The sequence below is a fragment of the Pezoporus flaviventris genome, unplaced genomic scaffold (assembly GCF_033815535.1).
Source record: "Pezoporus flaviventris isolate CSIRO_AGI_PZ_B2104156 unplaced genomic scaffold, CSIRO_AGI_Pfla_v1 ptg000036l, whole genome shotgun sequence".
Classification (NCBI taxonomy): Eukaryota; Metazoa; Chordata; class Aves; order Psittaciformes; family Psittacidae; genus Pezoporus; species Pezoporus flaviventris.
Genome location: NW_026892584.1, coordinates 44591541 through 44598022, shown reverse-complemented (window position 1 = coordinate 44598022; position 6482 = coordinate 44591541). Strand labels below are relative to the sequence as shown.

General features: G+C 43.6%; 1 long non-coding RNA gene across 1 annotated transcript; it reads left to right on the top strand.

The window, feature by feature from the left end:
* Positions 1-278: 278 nt before the first annotated feature.
* Positions 279-1554, top strand: LOC133274678 (uncharacterized). The gene is made up of 2 exons (XR_009745207.1): positions 279-387; positions 667-1554. It is a non-coding gene; the product is annotated as an uncharacterized LOC133274678 (long non-coding RNA).
* The last annotated feature ends 4928 nt before the right edge of the window (positions 1555-6482 follow it).

Here is a 6482-nt window from a genome sequence, read left to right as displayed (position 1 = left end):
AGAGCAATAGGAGCAGGGGACACAGTAACAGGAGGACAAGTAAATTAAGATATTATTATGCAAACATTGAATGTGAACAGAAACCAGACCCTTTCCTGGGATAAAAAATACTAGTTAAGTTTTATCTTGTTTCCACAAGCACGCACTCACCCCAGTTCCATCAAAAGCAAGGCAGGCAGTGACATGGTTGAGTGCTGAAAGGCTGTTGCCCTGCTATTCACAGCATGACAAGTTGCAGAAAGATCTGTCACATGAACCCACTCTTGTATGATTTCCCAATGGACTGTTTTCCAATTCTCCTCACCTCAGTGTAAATTTGGAAAAGGACTGTAACTGAACCTGGTCAAAAAATGTTGGAAGTCTCATGGGAAGAGAAAAACCCACAAAGTTTCTTCCATTTTTTCTTTCCTTTTTTTTTTTTCTTTTGTTTTCTTTCTTTTTCTTTTTATTCCATAATCAGAATACAGCCCAAGATGGTCTGGATAAAATAGAAAGAGACATTGAAACGAGGGATGCCAGTCCAAGTGGTATTTCCAATCTGGAAAAAAAGACTAACAGTGCTCAAGACTCCTAGGAAAGAGGAGAATTGTATATAAGCACCATGCCAGTACTGAAGTAAATAATGAATTACTTAAACTTGGGATTATTATTTATATTATTTTCCAGTAGCTAATACAGCAGAATCGGTCTCAATGGCTACTTGGAAAGTAGACAAAGCTCTGAAGATGATCTACAGGAAGGATTAAAAATCACTGGAGCATTTCAAAGTGTAATGGTAAAGGCTGAAATGAAACACCTCATACCTGATGTTTATTTGCCACCAGAGGAGAGGGATCTCACCCATGACAAAGGGAAAGACACAGCTTCTTCCAGGACTCCAGTGCTTTTCCTTCTCAGATAGAAATGAGACATGGCTGATAGATATGCAGAGAGAACAGGAAGGATTGAAATGCTTTTGGAAGTCATCAGGTTCTTTGGCTATTGTGTACCTAAACAGCACCTGCTGCATGGGGCTCTCAGCTCAGCTGATGATGGTGACAAAGGCTGGTGGGCTCAGGACTAAATGTGGGAGCCTGGCTGTGCTTCACCATCATCACTACCTGTGTGGCAAGGCATTAAAGAAAAATTGCTCTGTAGGGTATGATTACAAGTGGTTCCTGCAGCAGTGTGCTCTCAGGCCACTCAGATGCTTGAGTGGAAAAAGAAGCCACTCTGTGAAAAAAGGAAGGGTTCACACCTGGGTCCCTTGACAAAAGCCAGAGCAACATCTGGTCACACGGCTCATATGAGCACAGTGAGCCCAGAGCTCTGGGAAAAGCTTTTCCAAGAAAAAATTCATACTGGGTGATGCCTACTGAGATCAGGCTGTGTCTCCAGATCACCTGCATTAGTTACAACATGTAAATTGGGGTTTTTCTGCTCCTGTCACTCATGAGCAGCATCCATCAAAGAAGTCTGAAATTTAAATTACAGAAGTTTATCAGCTGCTTGCTGTTATCAAGTTAGTTCTTGTAATGTTTTGGTTCATATGTTAAATAAACCCACTTATTTTGAGACATCTGTTCATCTCCATACTGCACTGATCCCCTTTGGAAAGAGGACATGTCCAAAAGCCACTTCCACAGGTAATAAAAAGTTACATGTTTCGTTTCATATTAGAAAATGTAGAGTGCATCCCTGCATAAGCCAAATAATCAGGTCTGATGCCTGCAGAGTGCAAATCAGAGAGACAAGAAAGAGAATAGATCCCCCGTTCACCTCCTGGACATCTGCTGAAGCAAACAGCCACCTGTATCTGACCATTACCATAACGATGGAGACTTTGCAACCTCTCTGATGTGCCACAGGACCTTTGATGCCAATGAAGTTCAACAAAATTGGAGATTCTTGAGAGTCAGCTTTGCCTGCTAAATCTCTTGACATATCACCATTGCAAAATAGACTTCCATGGAGACAACATGGTCTCAAGTGCTTCTGAACTAAAAAACAACTCACCAGGATTCCTGCCATGTAATGGCAGACACTGGAAGCAACACAGAGAGCTCTGAAGTGGTGGCAAATGTGCAGCCAGGCCCATTTGACATCAGTGTGCTACTGTGAAAGAAAGGCAAGCAGGGAAAGGGAGCCCTGACCCTTAAAAACTTCATGGGGCAACATCACTTAATTGCAGCATGGTGCAGGGCAGAGCACCCTACTGCAGTATTTAAAAGTCACAGTTCCCCAGTGACGCATTATATCTAAATTTCACAAATGGCCACTTCTAAATAAGCAGAGCTTCCTCTGCTTCCTCCCGAGGGATGTCAGAGCCCTCTCATCGGAGGAATGAGCCAGACAGCAAGGAGAGAGGAGGCACAGAAGGGTGAAAGTTTCTAAATCAGCCTGAGAGCACCAGAAACGCCTATAGCAGCATGCCTGCAAAGCTGCGACTGCAGCTCATGCTGTACACAAACCCAATATGTTATCACAGGTACATTAACAGCTGTGCTACCTGCAGCAAGAGCACTACAGAGCTGCATAGATCTCTTGGAAAGCACTGGAGTATATGGTTTTGAAAGCACAGGAACACATTTCCACAGGTTCAGATAGCCCAGGCTGTGGCCCTAAAGCTAGGTGCAGTTTGTAAACACTACAGGTAGCTGAGGAGGGATGCAGGGCTGTGCTAGTGCTTTTGGGTCAGTAATATGATCATCCATGGTGGAGAGGAACTGAGCCATAGGCATTTGCTGGAGGTGATGGCAACCTAGTTCTCCCCTTCGCAGGGAGTTCTGCAGAATCACTGCAGCCACTCCCCGGGGCTCTCATGTACTTCTCTCTGACATCCCAAGGTACTAAAAATGTGTCTGATGGCTTGTGACTACTTTTTCCCCTCTCCCTCCCTCTTCCATTGCATGTTCAGGTACTTAGAGGCCCCAAAGCATTGACCTAATGCTCTAACATTAGGCCTCATGCTGTTTTGGGCATACATTTCAGCAGCCTAGGTAGGGTGCCTACATTCTTCCCTTGTTTTACCACCACATTCAGACACTTTTAAAACAAGAAGGTGATCTGGGAATGTAAATAAAACCTCCGATTGCTACAAAAGGAGCAAAGCAACCTGCTACTACCAGCATTCCTCTCATTAACTCTATCACTGGTGGAAAGCCAAGCTATCCCTATAGTGAGCTGGGGGAGGTCAGCCAGCTAAAAAATAATGTGAAGGGGATGGGGGAGGAAGTAAAAGAGTTTCCTACGTGTTAACTCCTTTGAAAAGAAGCACACTATGAGGTTAAACCAGACACTTTCTTGGTGACAGTCAGCAAGTAAATTGGCTTTCTCTGCCATGGACACACACCCTTCAAACAATGCAGGACCTGGTCCCTGCCCTGAAGATTAACAGTACAAACAGGAAGAAAAAAGGGAAACGTTCTTCATTCCTGTTTTACACATGAGATAAGGGCATCACCTAAATGATCTGCTCCACCTGCGCAAGTCGGAGCAGCAGGTTTGAAAATGGTGTTCCCAGGTCTAATTGCAGTGCCTTTGCCGCAAAGCTTTGCTGATAATAGGCTCAGCAAGGAGACAGAAGAAAGAGCGTGACATCCCTTAGCTTTCCATTTTGATTCTCCTCCCATCTGCCTGTTCCTGGAATGTGGAGACAGCACCAGCCTTCTTCTTATTTTTGAGCAGAAGAAAAATGATCACATGAACCACAAAAGCACATTCCCTCCCTGGAAGCAGCCTGCTCCCTTCTTTCCAGGAAAGTAAAACTCTGCGTGAATGTTGTATGAATCAGCCATGTGTTCATTTCAATGATAAAGCCAGCTTGGCAATTTGGCCTGAAAAAGGGGGGAGCTGAAAACCTACAGATTCCAATTGGCACGTTTTTAGACACTAACTTTCTGTGTCTAAAAGTTGGAGACTTTACATTTGGTCACATCTCACTTGGGAAAGTTTCTCTGCTTTTAAAGAAATTGCAGATTATGTCCCAAGCATTACTCAGAGGTGAACAAAATAGATTTGCTCTTTAATGACTTCACTGCATGCGTGCATACACGGTGCTAATTGGTCACAAGTTTGGTGTCCTCAGTGGAGCTTGATTTCCTGATTGCAGCCCCTTTACATTCCTAGCAGTTCACCATCTGCAGAGATAAATGCCATTTCAAGATGCAGAAAAGGCATAGATGGGGTTCCTACTCGCTTGACTTCCTGCTGTATTGCTAAGCCTTAAAATAAATATCATTTAGGGAAAAAACCTCTATATAAAACATTGTAGGTAGGGAGGAATAAATTCCCTAAAGTGATACTTTTCCTCCTATGCTAATCCCAGGCTGAACGCTTACACTTCTCTCCACTGTCATAAGGAGAGAGGTAAACAGCTTTTATCAGCCATCAGCTCTACTCTGGGGAGAGGGATTGGTAGGAGACATAGGATGGGAGGGGTGAAGAAGGGTGTGGAAGGGGAGAGGAGGAGACAGAAGGGGATGAAAGGGAAGGGGAGAGGCAACTTTCATGCCTCCAAGGAAAACTCATCCTCAGTGTCCAAATACAAATACCTATGAACAGAACAGCTGGAAATCCAGACTCTGGACAAGTAGCACCAGCTGTGTGGATAGGTGAGTAACACAGCAAAGATCTACAGTGAGTGACACAGAATGAAATGTAAGGTAACAAGATGGGCAACATCAGTTCTAGTTGAAAACCGCTCTTCCCATTCACAAACATGCAGATACACCATGTGCGATTCTCATTATATAGCATCTGCCTCTGGGAAGCTGCTGGACATGTTCTGATGGACAGGACATGAATCATCCTTTGAGTGACCTCATCTCCCAGAAGTAATTTGTTTCATAAGCTCATCTTTCCCATAGTGTGTCTGGGAAATCCTGTCACACAAATTGTATCCATGGAAGCACATGAAACAGGGAAGACCCCACTGCTGTCATGGACCACCATGGTGGTGTAATGGTGGTAGTGTGACTGATAGTGTGTAACAGCTGTAAAGAGGCTTGCTCTTACTCAACAAGCCTCAAAGGTGGACGTCATCACCTGCCCTTCAGCAAGCTGCTTCTAAAAAGGCATCACACGGAGCATTTCCAACCCTCCTGTGCTCACTGATAAACTGTTATGTTTTTCTCCTTTAGTTGCTGCTTCTGCTTTTCAATACATCAAATTCACTTGAGGTCTCAATGACCACTTCACTGGAGTAGGAGGCTGCCTAGAAAACAAGGAAGAGGAAGAAAGGATGGAAGCAATAAGGATAATTTAAATTGTTTAAATTCAAAATGTAGAGGGACATACAGGCAACCCAAGAACAAAGAGGAGCCACATCAAAGATGTTCTATCTAGGACTAGGGGTCTCCCCTGAAAATATGGTCACTGTGGGGATCTCTTAAAGTCCCAGATTCTTTTAACTGCAAGAGTCTGGCTCTTATCACAAGTCTGGAAAAGGTCCTGAATCTGATCACCAGGGAAACCAGGTTTTGAACAGTACAGTGATAGTTAAACTGAACATGGTTCTGGCATGTTCAGTCCAATACCAACACAACCCCTACCCTAAAAAATTCTGACAATCTAAACAGATTAGACAATGGGTAAGAAAAAATGTGAGATTTGCCTGAGGTTAATTTAGAATTCAACAGTAGCACCAGAAACCTCATTCCCACACCAACACTTGTAGGTGGAAGGAGGGTGGCTGTACATGGCTGTTTCTAGCTGCAAGACATGGGGAGAAAAGCTTCACTGTAGTGCAGCCACCTTCAGAATTCCCCACCCCATTGTGCTGCCTGTTCTCATTAGTGAAAATGTACAGACAGATCTGTTTGGTTTAGGTCAAGGAGGAATGATGAAAGGGAACGTTTAGGAGAACAAGACGTAAGGAAAAATAAAGCCCCTATAAAACCAAAGTGGTCTGGTCTTGTAAGGAAACCAGTTAATGGAGAAAATTCCTCTGAATGTCAAGTTTTAAAGTGATAAGATTGCACAAAGGAAGACTGCTGCATTGTAAGAAGGGCTAAAGAAATGTGGGAATGGCAGGGTTGGCCAGGGGAAGAGAGCAGGAAGAGCGTTACAGAGCATCATATCCTACAGTGCCTTCAGAGAAATATAGAATAGAGTTAATTGGCAAGCATATTGCTCATTGAAGAGCTAAGTAACAAATTCACAAGTCCTTCATCTCCTACAGATCTCACTAAAATTTCTTGCACTAGCCTTGAATTTGCTAATTCCCAAGGAAGCCGCCCCAGGGATGTCCTGTCAGACCAGTGCTGATGAAGATGCAGCTAATGCTTCCATACATATATCTGGAGTTGGACATACTCCGCAGTCCTAGGAATAGATCTGCTGCCATTTAATTTGCTAATTAATGAGAGGTCAGAGGCACTTCATCTATAGCAGGGTTCTTTGCTTGAGAAACTTTGCTAGAAAACATCTCAGGTGACATCTTCATACCACAGTGTTAACAGCACCTGGCCCTATCTATTTTTTATTTTAGTCTTCTTTCTTGC